This window comes from Rhinolophus sinicus, chromosome 14 (genome assembly GCF_057876585.1).
Source record: "Rhinolophus sinicus isolate RSI-liver-muscle chromosome 14, RSI-T2T, whole genome shotgun sequence".
Taxonomy (NCBI): domain Eukaryota; kingdom Metazoa; phylum Chordata; class Mammalia; order Chiroptera; family Rhinolophidae; genus Rhinolophus; species Rhinolophus sinicus.
The window spans coordinates 159,626,821-159,639,569 of NC_142514.1; the positions used below are offsets into that span (position 1 = coordinate 159,626,821).

At 37.2% G+C, this 12,749-nt stretch overlaps 1 protein-coding gene across 5 annotated transcripts in view; it reads left to right on the forward strand.

Moving 5' to 3' along the window:
- The window catches only part of ANO3 (anoctamin 3), a 337,137-nt gene that overhangs the window by 203,014 nt on the left and 121,374 nt on the right, over positions 1 to 12,749 (forward strand). The gene's annotated exons all lie outside the window — the stretch shown is intronic.

A 12,749-nucleotide genomic window follows, 5' to 3' on the forward strand; every position in this document is an offset into this window, starting at 1 on the left:
TTACTAAGAAGATATATATGTAAAGCTCACATATTTAAAACAATGTTTATGTCATTGAGAACCCAATAGAAAACCACAGTCTATGCTCCATCATAGACTATTCTACTTAGAAAGGCTTGGCTTTGGTTTTCATTAGGTAAACCAGAAAACCTTTATTTTCAGTAAATTAAACATGGATAGAGACAGAATAATATGAGTTTAAAAACAGCACTTTGTACAATGCTTGTTACATTATAGAAATTCAATCAATACTTTTATTCTCTTTCCTTTAGTTCCCTTTTAACTTTTTAGAAGAGTATTTACATTTGTTTCATAATTTTTATTCTTGCCATAAATATGTTTTATTAGATGGTATTTGGAGTTACATTTGATCCAGTTTCCAGTATATATATATATATATATATATATATATATATATATATATATATATATATATATATATCAGGTGTTTTGGATCCAGGCTGAAGTCTCATCTTCAATGATTCATTTTCTATCTTCTTTGTAACCCCATTGATACTGTGTTGCCCAATAAACCAGCTGTGTTTCATAGGGTACTCCAAATGTGTAAAACGAATGAATCCCCTTAAATAAAATAACTAAAGTCACTATGTGAAAAATTCACCTGAAAGGCAAAGTGTCTGGTAAATCACCCTGATCAAGTCATTGTTTGAACCATCTTAAGAGAAGTAGGAAATGCAATTTTGCTGGAGTTCTATCTGATTTTAACTGAATTAATACCCATCGGTGTGAAAGTAGCTTTCCATTTGAAGACTCTTTTCAGGGAAGAATACGTGCTGTAGGATTACACCTAATGTTCATAAGAAACATGTACATTTTGCAATCTTAAAAGCAAACTTGTAAGCAGAATTATCGCTAATTGCTAGATTAAAATGTTTAAAAAATTATTTAGGGGCATTTTTTTCTCAGTAAAATGATAGATTACTTTCAGGGATATTTAAGGTTCAAATCTCACATTCTAAGAATTGTGACTGTAGCAACTTTTATACAGAACGTGTATGTTTCTGTTTCTAAGCAGGTGCTTTGTTACAGTGGGTGTCCAACTGGGAATATCAGAATCACATATAGGGCTTACGGAAAAAACAGGTGACTGGGCTCTATCCCCAGAGCTTCTGATAACAGTAATTCCAGTTGAGTCCTGAGAATTTGCATTTCTAACAAGTTGTCAGATGAAGTTGATGGTTGATGCAGCTGGTGCTGGTACCACATTTGAGAACCACTGCCTTAAAAGTCCCTTAATATCTACAGTCTACTCTGCATTTTGTACCCACCATGTACCAAATAAGCTAAATCTAGATATGTATTAATGAATGAAACAGGCAAAATGCCTACCTTTGCAAAGTTTGCTGTCCAGTGGACGAGTCATAAAATAAGTAAACCAACACATAAATATCTATTTACCAGTTGTCGTAAAGTGGGTCATTAAGCAGTGGAAGAGCTGCTCTTCAGGGTGATTAGGGAAGCAACCTCTCAGAAGGTATTAAAGGCAAGAACTGAAAGCTGAGAAGTCAGCCAAGGGAAGAGCAGGGAAAAGAGGTATTCTCGGCAGAGTTGTCCTCTGTGAGGGCTCTGGGGTGGGAAAAAGCATGGTGTTTTGAGAAACTGATATGTGGCCTATGTGGCAGGAACACAGAGACTGACCCTTAGGATGACTGAACAAAAGAGGAGAGAAAGAGGTAAGCAGGCACAATACTGCAGGGGGCCTGCGATGGGGAGTTTGTCTTTTATTCTAAGCTTAAAGGGTTTTGAACAGATTTTTGTTTTCATAAACCCACTATGTACATGAGGGTGGGGGAACAATGGCAGAAGTGGGGACGGCTTTACAGTAGTCTGGCTGAAAGATGATGGTTTAGCCAGGAATGGTCGTAGTTGAGGTACATATATCAGTTTCTAACATCAAAATGTGGAAGGCCAGTTAGATATGTAACCACAGAAGTAAAAATTATTAGAAAATCACAGTGGGGTTGATTTTGATATGGGAACATGCCTAGGAAGTGAAAAAATAAAACAGGTTAGAAAGCAATATTATAATTGTGTGTATCTGTGTGTGTGAGGGGTGTGTGTATGCACACACGTGAGAGAGGAAAACAATTATAATGGTGGGATTATAGATGATTTTTATTCCCTTTTATAGGGAATGAAAAAAAAATCTACATTTTTGTAAAATTCCTAAATTCAAATATTTCATTGAAAAGAAAAAACTGTGACTTTGAAAAAACAATCACAAGTTGAATGAGTTATTCGCTTATGTGTGAAAGTGTGTGTGTGTGTGTGTGTGTGTGTGTGCACTCACATAGACATTCCAGGCACTGTACAAGGTACAGTAGATACAAAATTAATAAAATATAGTTCCTATCCTAAAAAAGTTTGTAGTTTATTGGGAAAGATAAGAAATAGGGATATAAGAGCAATGGGTCTCAAATGTTAGAGTGCCTAAGAATTATCCTTTATGTTATTTCACAGTCTTCCAGTTACCAATCACTGCTATCACAACCAACAACACCCTAATAGGTCGTAAATACACTCCCCCTTTTTCATGTCCAGGCCTTTGCATGTTGAGTTCCCTCTACTTAGGAATGCTCACACTTCCCCTCTGATTTCATTTTTCAGGAATCAAATCACGTATCACTTTTTTAAAGACTATTTTTAGAGCAGAGTTCCATATACTTCCTGCCCCCACACATGCCTAGCCTCCACCATTATCGACATTACTCACCAGAATGATACATCTTTTTTTTTTTTTTTTTTTACCAAAAATGAACCTACGTTGACACATCACTCAAAGTCATAGTTTACCTTAGGGTTCACTCTTGGTGTTTTACAGCCTACGGGTTTCAACAAATGCATAATGACATATATCCATCATTGTAATATCATACGGAGGATTTTCACTGCAGTAAAAGTCCCCTGTGCTCTGCCTACTCACCTCTCTACCCCCGCACCCCCGCCAGCAAACACTGATCTTTTCATTAGTGTTTTTATTGTCTTCATAGTTTTGCCTTTTTCAGATTGTCATATAGTTGGAGTTATACAATATGTAGCCTTCTCAGATTGGCTTCTTTCACTTAGTGATATGCATTTAGGATTCCTCCATGTCTTTTCATGGCTTTATAGCTGATTTCCTTTTAATGCTGAATGATATTTCCATTACCTGGATGTACCACAGTTTATACATTCACATACGGAAGGACATCTTGATTGCTTCAAAGGCAGTTATGAATAAAGCTGCTATAAACATCCATGTGCAGGTTTTTTCTGTGGACATAGCTTTTTGACTCCTTCGGGTAAACACCAAGGGTCAGGATCGCTGGATCCTATGGTGAGAATATGTTTAGTTTTTAAGAAACCCCCAAACTGTCTTCCAAAGTGGCTGTACCATTTTGTGTTCCTGGCAGCAATGTGTGAGAGTTTCTGTTACTCCTCATCCTCACCAGTGTTTGGTGGTGTTAGTAATGTTCCAGATTTCGGCCATTCTAACTGTTGTGTAGTGGTATCCCATTGTTGTTTTCATGTGTATTTCCCTAATGACAAATGATGTGGGGCATCTTTTCCTATGCTTATTTGCCATATATGTCTCTTCTTTGGTGAAGTGTTTGGTAATGCCTTCAGCTCAGTTTTCAATCAGATTGTTCGTTTTCTTATTGCTGAGTTTTAATACATATGTATATATATATATATATATATATATATATATATATATATATATATGAGTTTTAATACACACACACACACACACACACACATATATATGTTAGGTAACAGTCCTTTAGCAGATGTGTCTTTTGCAAATATTTTCTCCTAGTCTGTGGCATCTCCTTTAATTCTTTTGATATTGTCTTTCACAGAGCAAGATTTTAATGAAGTCCAGCTTATGAATTATTTCTTTCATGGATTATGTCTTTGATAATGTATCTTAAAAGGTATCACCATACACAAGGTCATCTAGGTTTAATCCTATGTTATCTTGGCGTATTATAGTTTTGCATTTTTCATTTAGGTCTGTGATCCATTTTATTTTCATTTTTGTGAAATGTAAAGTCTGTGTCTAGATTTATTTTTTTGCATTTGGATGTCCAATTCTATCACCATTTGTTGAAGAGAACACATCACTTTCTGAATGAAGACTTTTTTTCTCTCTGTGTGGAGTTAGTATATCTTTTCTCTCAAAGCATTTGCACCTACCCCTCCTATAGCACAAATCACACCAAACTGTAATTACTTGTCCTTCTATCTTTCTACCTTACTAAATTACCCTCTCTTAAAGGATGTGTACCGTGGATTATTTTTCTTTGTAACTACATTAATACCTTGCACAGAGTCTGACTCATAATAGGAGCTCACAATAAACTTGTAAAATGAGTGAATATGAAAGAGAATATTAGGAAAACATTGCATCTGTAGGTGGAATAAAGTTACTAGTCTGGCCTTCAAGAGTTAAGATAAAGTTTATGAAGGAGGAGGAAATTAATCTTGTGTTTAAAAAGGAATACAAATTTTTGAGTAATTTTCCTCTCGGAATTTGCATTAATAAAACAGTCATAGAGGTTAACAGAGATGTATGAACAAGGGTTTTTATTGCATCGTTATGAATCATAGCAAAGAATAATTTAGCAAAACAAGCCTTAATATCCTTCAGTAAAAGGTAAATAAAGAATAATGTAACCATACAAAGAAGTGTTCAACTCTTTCAAAGTGCAGTAGGCATATCCAGCCTGCACCACTAATCCTGTTGTGGACCAATGGCACCACAATAAATAAAACATAGGAATATAAAATTGTAGTATTCCCCATCTCTGGGTCTGGGATACCCTGACCCAGCAGACCGACTCCACAGGAGCTGCTGAGACAACCAAGCCTCAGACACTCCTCCCTGAAAAGAAAAAGTTTCAGGAATCCCAGTATTATGTATCCTTTATCTCATGTGTATTCCTTGCACTTAAACAAGATGAAAATAACTCATCACTCTCATTTGGAACAGCCTTTGCTTTCTGGCTAACTCAGATGAAATTGAATAACCCTTTAGGTATTGATGTAGAGATGTATAATGGACTTTTCCTATTGTTTTATCCAAACATCACTTCCTTTGCTGTTCATATGGGAGTGACCCTCTTTCCCTACCCTAATGTAGCCTATAGAATTCTCTATCCGGTTAGCTATAATAACAAATACAGTGATGGATAAGTTCCCCAAGCTGAATTCTCTCTGGGATGTTCTCCCAGAACTATAGGGAAAGATGCTCCTTCCCCAAATACAGGAAATAAACATGTTTTTAGAAGGAAGTAATGAGACAAACAGAAAAACAAACAAAAGAGCAAACAAAAACAGAATTAAGATATGGAGAGAGTAAATATAATTGTGGAGATTGTGAGAATCCTGACAACTGCATTTGAATAATATGCTTGAAGCTAACTAGCTCTACTCCTGGGCTTTTTAGTGGTAGAGAGCTGAATAATTTTTACTGTATGAACAGAAAAAGCTTTGGAGTTGGGGGAAGTCATGGTTGTCTGGCTTGCATTGGATTTCTGTCATTTGGAACTGAAAGAGTCCTGATTGATAATAGATACCCGTGATATACAGTTGAATAAGAAGAGATTTTATAACAGTATATATAAAATTCTGTGTGTGTGTCTGCATTATGTATTGAATATTATATATCATATGTAATATGTATACACACAAACATATATATGTGCATCTATATTGTTGGGAGAGAGAGGAGAGAATGAGAGAAAACTCTGAACTTGTAACAGCAATTGTCTTTGAGTTGTTATCTTTAAAAATACTTTCACTTTCTCTTTATTTTGTATTGATCACGCGTTATTTGAAAATCAAAAGCAGAATTGGGAACAATAAATAGGGAGTTGAAAAATGCTATTGTTAAGAGCAGAGGAAGGATTGGAATAGGAGGAGCAGCATAAGCAGAAGTTTCGCATCTGGATTAGATCATGTGCTCGTATGGGCAGCAACCACGGCACTGAGAAGTAAGTTGAACATAGATATGTCATACGTGTATCTAGGAAAACTCGCTACTGAGAAATTATCTGACTTCAGATGTTTTCGTATCGGTATATAAGGAGAGTTCATATATGCATATGGAGTTCTATTTATGTTTATTCCATTGTATTGTCTAAAAATACAGTTAACATCTTTTTAAAAGACATGTATTCATCAATAAAGCAAATATTCTTTAGGAGATTTATTCATTAAAAAAATTACAAGAGGGATTAAGTGACTAGAAAAGAATATTTTTAGGATTCCTAAATAGAGGCCTTTGGACTTACATTGTAACTATGTTTATGTTTTTTCTTGGTGATGTCACTGCATTGGAAAGCAATATTTTCAAAAACTGTAAATGCTTGCCAGAGTGCTCAAAATGTCTATGTGTTTATAGATGTAATGTTTCATCTCAGTCTTTCTTAGGTAAGCCATTCTTCTTTTGGTAACAAGAAGCTATGCAGGGTACTGCCTTCAACGGATTTCTCATTCTGACATGAGGTGTTAAAGTTTAGCAGAGGCTACTGGCATTTTTGACACTTAAGTAAAATGTTTTTCTTTAATGAACATTTAAGCAGCCATCCCAAAAAGAAAGGGATCCTGCAATATGGGCAAGATTAGAGAAGCTACTACTCTTGATGAAATTAGACCTTGGAATCTGTCATCTTTGTTTGATAGGGTCTTAAAGTGGTACTGGGTCAAAACCGGCAGACAGCAGGGATGGCTTTTAGTGGGGAAAAAATAGCATTATCTAAATATGTCTAAATATATGTTGAACTGTTTATTCAGAATTATCTCGAATGCTATGTGCTCCTAGTCCATCATCACTTGATGCAGTTCCCACACTGCAACCTTATTTGTAAGGACTCTTTGGTTACTTACAACTGTTTGGCTTCCAAAGTCTCTAAAAAAATCAGTCATAACAATCTTTTATCCCAAAAACCACTGCATTCTTAATTCCCTTTATTCCTACGCCATGGTGGTTCCTAATAGTGGGAGGTTAAAAAACTTCAAAACTCTAGCTCCCCAAAACTCTGCTTGGAAAGCAGATTATTTATCCTGTGTAAACTCATCTGCAGTGAGCAACTCCAGTCAGATGCCCTGCCTTGGAATGGACCGAGTTCCCAGAGACTATTATGAAATTCATGTTTTTTTCTGCTTTCTCCCTTATATGTAATTTATTCCTGTGCATCACCTCTTTATCATAAAGGAATTATGGAAATGGTGAAAGAGAGACACTAGCCAATTGGGGATTTGGGGGAGTCTGAATCGCTATAATTTTAAGGATCATATATAAGTTTTGGGAATGAATTATTGACTGTATTTGCTAACCCTCCTATCTGATCGAACTTATACACACACCATATATCAGGCACTAGACTGTGCAACACATAAACAGTTGTAAACGACAAAGATATGGTCTCTATCTTCATGGAATTGTCATGTATAAGTAGGTGGTGGTAAAACGGCTCAGCAAAAAAAAAAAAAGCATTTGCTGATTTCCGTGATGTAAATACTCCTCTTGGCCTATTTAAGCTACCAGTGTGACCAAAATTTCTGAAATTTTACAAATCGGTTCTTGTGAGCACGTGCAAGTTGGCAACTAGGGAAAGATCTCAGTTTAAAGATGGGTATTCAGAAAAGGGAAGCAGGGTGTCAGAATGCTTCATTGCCAGGCGGCCCCACAAAGTCCCAGAATAAGGAACCAGCTGTGTTTCTTGTTCTCCCTCACCACTTTATTTTTGCTTTTGGTTATGGAAAGATAATCATAAGAAATTCTGCTTTTTTGACCCAGCTCATCCACATCCTCTCCACACCCAGATGGAAAACAGGTGAATTTTAATCCATTCTTCCTACCTAGTCCCCGTCTCCATTTCCGTGTCCATCTTCTACCAAACAGCACTAGACTTAGGGCAGCCCCCCTCTGCAGTTTATAATTTTCTAAAGTTTTCTTAAAAACAAAAAATAATATAAAAGTTCAAAACAAAACATTCAACCGTCTGTACATTTTTTATTAACTGATACCTTATGCTAAGGATATTTAATTTGTTCATAAGTACAGTTTAATATTTTCTCTAAATATCATTTATAAGTTCTAAAGCCAAAGAATGGCACCTTTAAATCAGTCCTAAAAAGGACAAGGGCTTCTCTGTTTTCCAGTTTCTCATTCCAATATGGATAAGAACAAATATGTCGATTATGAGCCATGAGCCATGTGCCGTGACCTAGGAATGACTTAGTTATCTAGGATTAAAATGGTGTTTGATAAAATTGGGGTCTCCTCGAAGCATTAGAATGAGACCAAGCTTTAGCGTTTCAGGAATGGGTTAGGGAGCTGAGATGTGTGTACCTTCGACTCTTTCTCCACTCCCCTGTGTCGCTTCTAGAGTGAGTGTTCATAGATTTTTCTGCCTCAATGGTTATGATACCATATGATCTGTATTATTTTCTTCTAGTTTATATATTTATAGTTTTTTGGCTTTTTTATTTATTTATTTTTTTGGCATGTCCCTGAACTTACACAGTCATTCTACTTATATGTTATCTGATTAGTAGAATCTATTTTTTCAGTTAAGCTACCTTTGGTCAGTCCCATCTTGTGTGATAACTTCCTATATTACCTTCTGGTCAGTAGTTATCTCTTTATACGTGTAATTAAAAATGCTTGTTATTTGCCTGACAGTCATTTGTCATTTAAAACCTGCCTCCTTGTTGTATTAAAATGCTCCTCCTTTATACGTATGTATTCCTCATCCTGTTCCCCACTCAAAGTATCATCATGGGATAATTACAACAGTAAGTTCGCTGCCTTCCCTGTCCCCTGATCACTTTAGATAAATCCACTTACTTATGCCCATGGCTGGACTGTAAGGCTATGTGTGTCACGTGCACTGTTCTTCTCTCATTCCTAAAATAGTAACCAGGACAGAAGAACACTAAATCAATACTTGCTAAGGAGTGCTTAATTCTATACTGTAGGGAATATTTTTCTTCTGTTTTGTGAATGAGGAAACCAATGAGCGATTGGTAAACCAATGAGAGATTAGTAAAATCCAGGTCCAGGTAACTAGTTAACAGGCAAGTCCAGAATTCAAATCCAGATTTTTCTACCTCCAAAAAATGAACATTTAATTCCAGGCTGCACTGAATCCCATATGATGAAAAGAGAGAATGGAAGTAAAGAAACAGGCATAATTTGCAGCACATAGTAGGTGCTAAATAAACGTGTTTATTCAAAGTGAAGCATACAGGACTTCAGTTTAGTACACATTTTATTTTTCCAATTGCCGTTCACCCCTCTATCCCCAATCACTTGAACAAGTATCTGGGGCATAGTAGGCACAAAAAAGAGATCTGTTGAATGATAAATGCCTTTGTTTTTCCAGCATGTACCTCAAAGTAGTTGCTAAGTGCCTTAGGGGTGTGTGTGTGTGTGTGTGTGTGTGTGTGTGTGTGTGTGTGTTTTAGGTTAATGAAAGTTGCACCATTGAGTTTTTTATTTTATTTTATTGGGGGAGGGGAACAGGACTTTATTGGGGAACAGTGTGTACTTCCAGGACTTCTTTCCAAGTCAAGTTGTCCTTGCAATCTTAGTTGTGGAGGGTGCTGTTCAGCTTCAAGTTGTTGTCCTTTCAGTCTTAGTAGTGGAGGGTGCAGCTCAGCTCCAGGTCCAGTTGCCGTTGTTAGTTGCAGAGGGTGCAGCCCACCATCCCTTGTGGGAGTCGAACCGGCAACCTTGTGGTTGAGAGGACGTGCTTCAACCAACTGAGCCATCTGGGAGCTAGGCGGCAGCTCAGCTCAAGGTGCTGTGTTCAATGTTAGTTGTAGGGGGTGCAGTCCACCATCCCTTGTGGGAGTCAGAGGAATCAAACCTGCAATCTTGTAGTTGAGAGTCCACTGGCCCATGTGGGAATCGAACTGGCAGCCTTCGGAGTTAGGAGCATGGAGCTCCAACCGCCTGAGCCACCAGGCCGGCCTGACTGAGTTTTAATAATCTGGCTTTCATGAGATGTGATTTGTTTCCATCCTTGTTTATTGACATATTTTTTTGTTGTCCATACAGGAGCATGCTGGGTAAGGATTGCTCTGGGCAGCTCCAGGAACAATATTGGCTAAAAGATAAGCCACAGTTATGGTCTTCCAAACACTTCACAAAATTACAAGGGTGTGTTTAGCTTTTAAACAGGGGTGCTTTATAAAAGATTTGCATCAGTAAATCAGCAGCAGCGAGCCAGTTTTTCTGCCTTTCAAGCTAACGTCCTGACCAAGTCTGCCTTGTGTTTTTATTTCTACTTTAACTGATGAATTATCTATTACTTTTAGCTGGCTTTAAAACAGAGCTGTCGTTAAATAAACATGCAGCTTTTACATGCTAAAAATGACACAAGCCAGTCCACCTCTGGACCTGAGATCACTAACATCCGTCTTTAAAAGGCCTGCATCTTTGTCCTGTCCCCCTTTCCTCCGCCTTCCTTGATCACAACCCTGAGGGAATATAACTCACTGGCTTAAGGTCAGATGCCCAAGGCACTGCCACCTGGCCTCCGTAGGGCATTTCCTTCTTCCCTTTCCAACATCAAAATGCCAATCAGCTTTTCTCAAGTCTTGCTCTTGGCCAAGGAGAAAAATAAACCCAGATTAGGTTTAATTTAAACTAAAGGTTAGTGGCTTGTTATGGCTCCATGTTTGCCAAAGCATAGTTTTCAAAATAATTTTTAAGCCGCAAAGTCTTAAAACTTATAATTTAAAAATTATTAATCAACATGACCTTACTTGGATGTGTGTTAGAAAAACATAACAAGCACACTAAACTTCTTATTTTTAGGTTAACATTATTTTGGCAAAGGCTTTTTTTTTTTTTTTTTAAGAAAGTGTAATCTAAAGAAAAAATACTCAGCAGGTAGCTATCAGAAAATATACACTATATTAAAGTTTGGGAAACAATGCCAATTGTACCTTGTCTTATCACTTTCCAGATGGCAGTTATCGTTTATCTAGCACCTAAGAAGTCTGGCATTCATGCTAGATATTTTACAAACATCAGGCGCCATCTTCACAATTTTTCAGGGAACTAAATAGGACTTATTATCACCATTTGCTAAATGAAGATGTTTAAACATTAGTTAAGGGTCTGTGCATGGTATTTGCGATAAGAAGTAGAGGTGGGTCTTCATCGTTGGTAGCCCAACTACAATGTTATCTCCCCTCACACAATTAGAGAAATATGACTGCTCCACTCACCTCGGTTTCAAACACGAAGTGCTTGTGTTGGTTGTTCAGTCTCCAAAAAGGAAAGATTAGTAGGTGAAAAGGAACTGTTGGGTACTTCACTAATGTCCCTTTTTCTTATAAATTCAAATGGCTCTACTGTTAGTGTAGCTGTGGGATTTCCAAAGCATTTGGAGGATTTGTTGTAAGAGATTCAACCCCTTTCTGCCAAGGCTTGCCAAGGGGAGCCTAGTTTACAGAGGCAGGTGTTCTTACAACAGGAGGGCCTGAAGACTGCCTGATTCAGAGGTTCTTAGCCTGGTGTCCAGGGAGCGCTATGGCGCTCTCACATGAGGTCCAGGGGGTCCAGGAATGCTCTGAAATCGTGTGCGTAATTATATGAATGTGTAACTATGTGCTTGTTTTTTTCTCGGGATATTGCCTATTACCAAAGAAGGATTAAAAACCACTGGTTTTGTCTTGACTTATCCTTGTACAAGTTAGAAACTAAACTACCAACACTGGAGAAGCCTATACAAGTACAAATAGCCGGGGGCATAATCTTAAATGATACCCATGGGGACCTCAGAGAGTTCATCTTTCTATCTGTTTATAAAATGTCAGACTTTTAACAGCAAGAGTTATTCTAGTATTGGAAAGAACGAAGCTTGTGATAAAATAGACATTAATATTGGAGGGTATATTTTCAATGCCAACTTTCCAAAGTTTCCAACATGGCCTAATATATTTTTACTATGAGTAGATTGTTTGTAGCCAGTGTGACAAAGGTCATCTGCTTTATGAATTTAGCAAAAATAGTTGTTCTTCCTCTTGCTGGGTCTCAAGAGATTCTTGACTTATTGATAGAGCTTTTTAGAGAAGAGGAAAGAGGAATATGACACTGCTGGTTCACGATAAATAATTTTCTGCAAATGTACCATGTTTCCCCGAAAATAAGACCTAGCCAGACCATCAGCTGTAATGTGTCTCTCGGAGTAAAAATTAATATAAGACCCAGTCTTAGTTTACTATAAGACCAGGTCTTATAATATATCATATCATACCATATCATAGCATATCATATCATATCATATCATATATAGTATAGTACCAGGTGTAATATAGTATAATATAATATAATACCGGGTCTGATATTAATTTTTGCTCCAAAAAACACATTAGAGCTGATGGTCCAGCGAGGTCTTATTTTCGGGGAAACACAATAGGGAGCACAGCCTAGGGCTCACCTTTTCCACAGGAGCCAATGTATTTCTCATCAGATCAAATCCATCTTGTTGTGAAGGTTATGGGAGATTTTATTCTCTGCTTTCTGAGAGTATGTGATTAAGGATACACACCTAGTAGTTTAGAATCGTCTGCCTTGGAGCATATGGGAGTATCCTAATTTCCTCCTATCATCAAGGACACTGATGACAATACTGAGCAGTTATTCCGTGCCAGAAACTTTGATACCCTGATGGGAAAGTCTGCTGTTTCCAGTTAAATATGCAAGTGAAACAGTAGCCTTT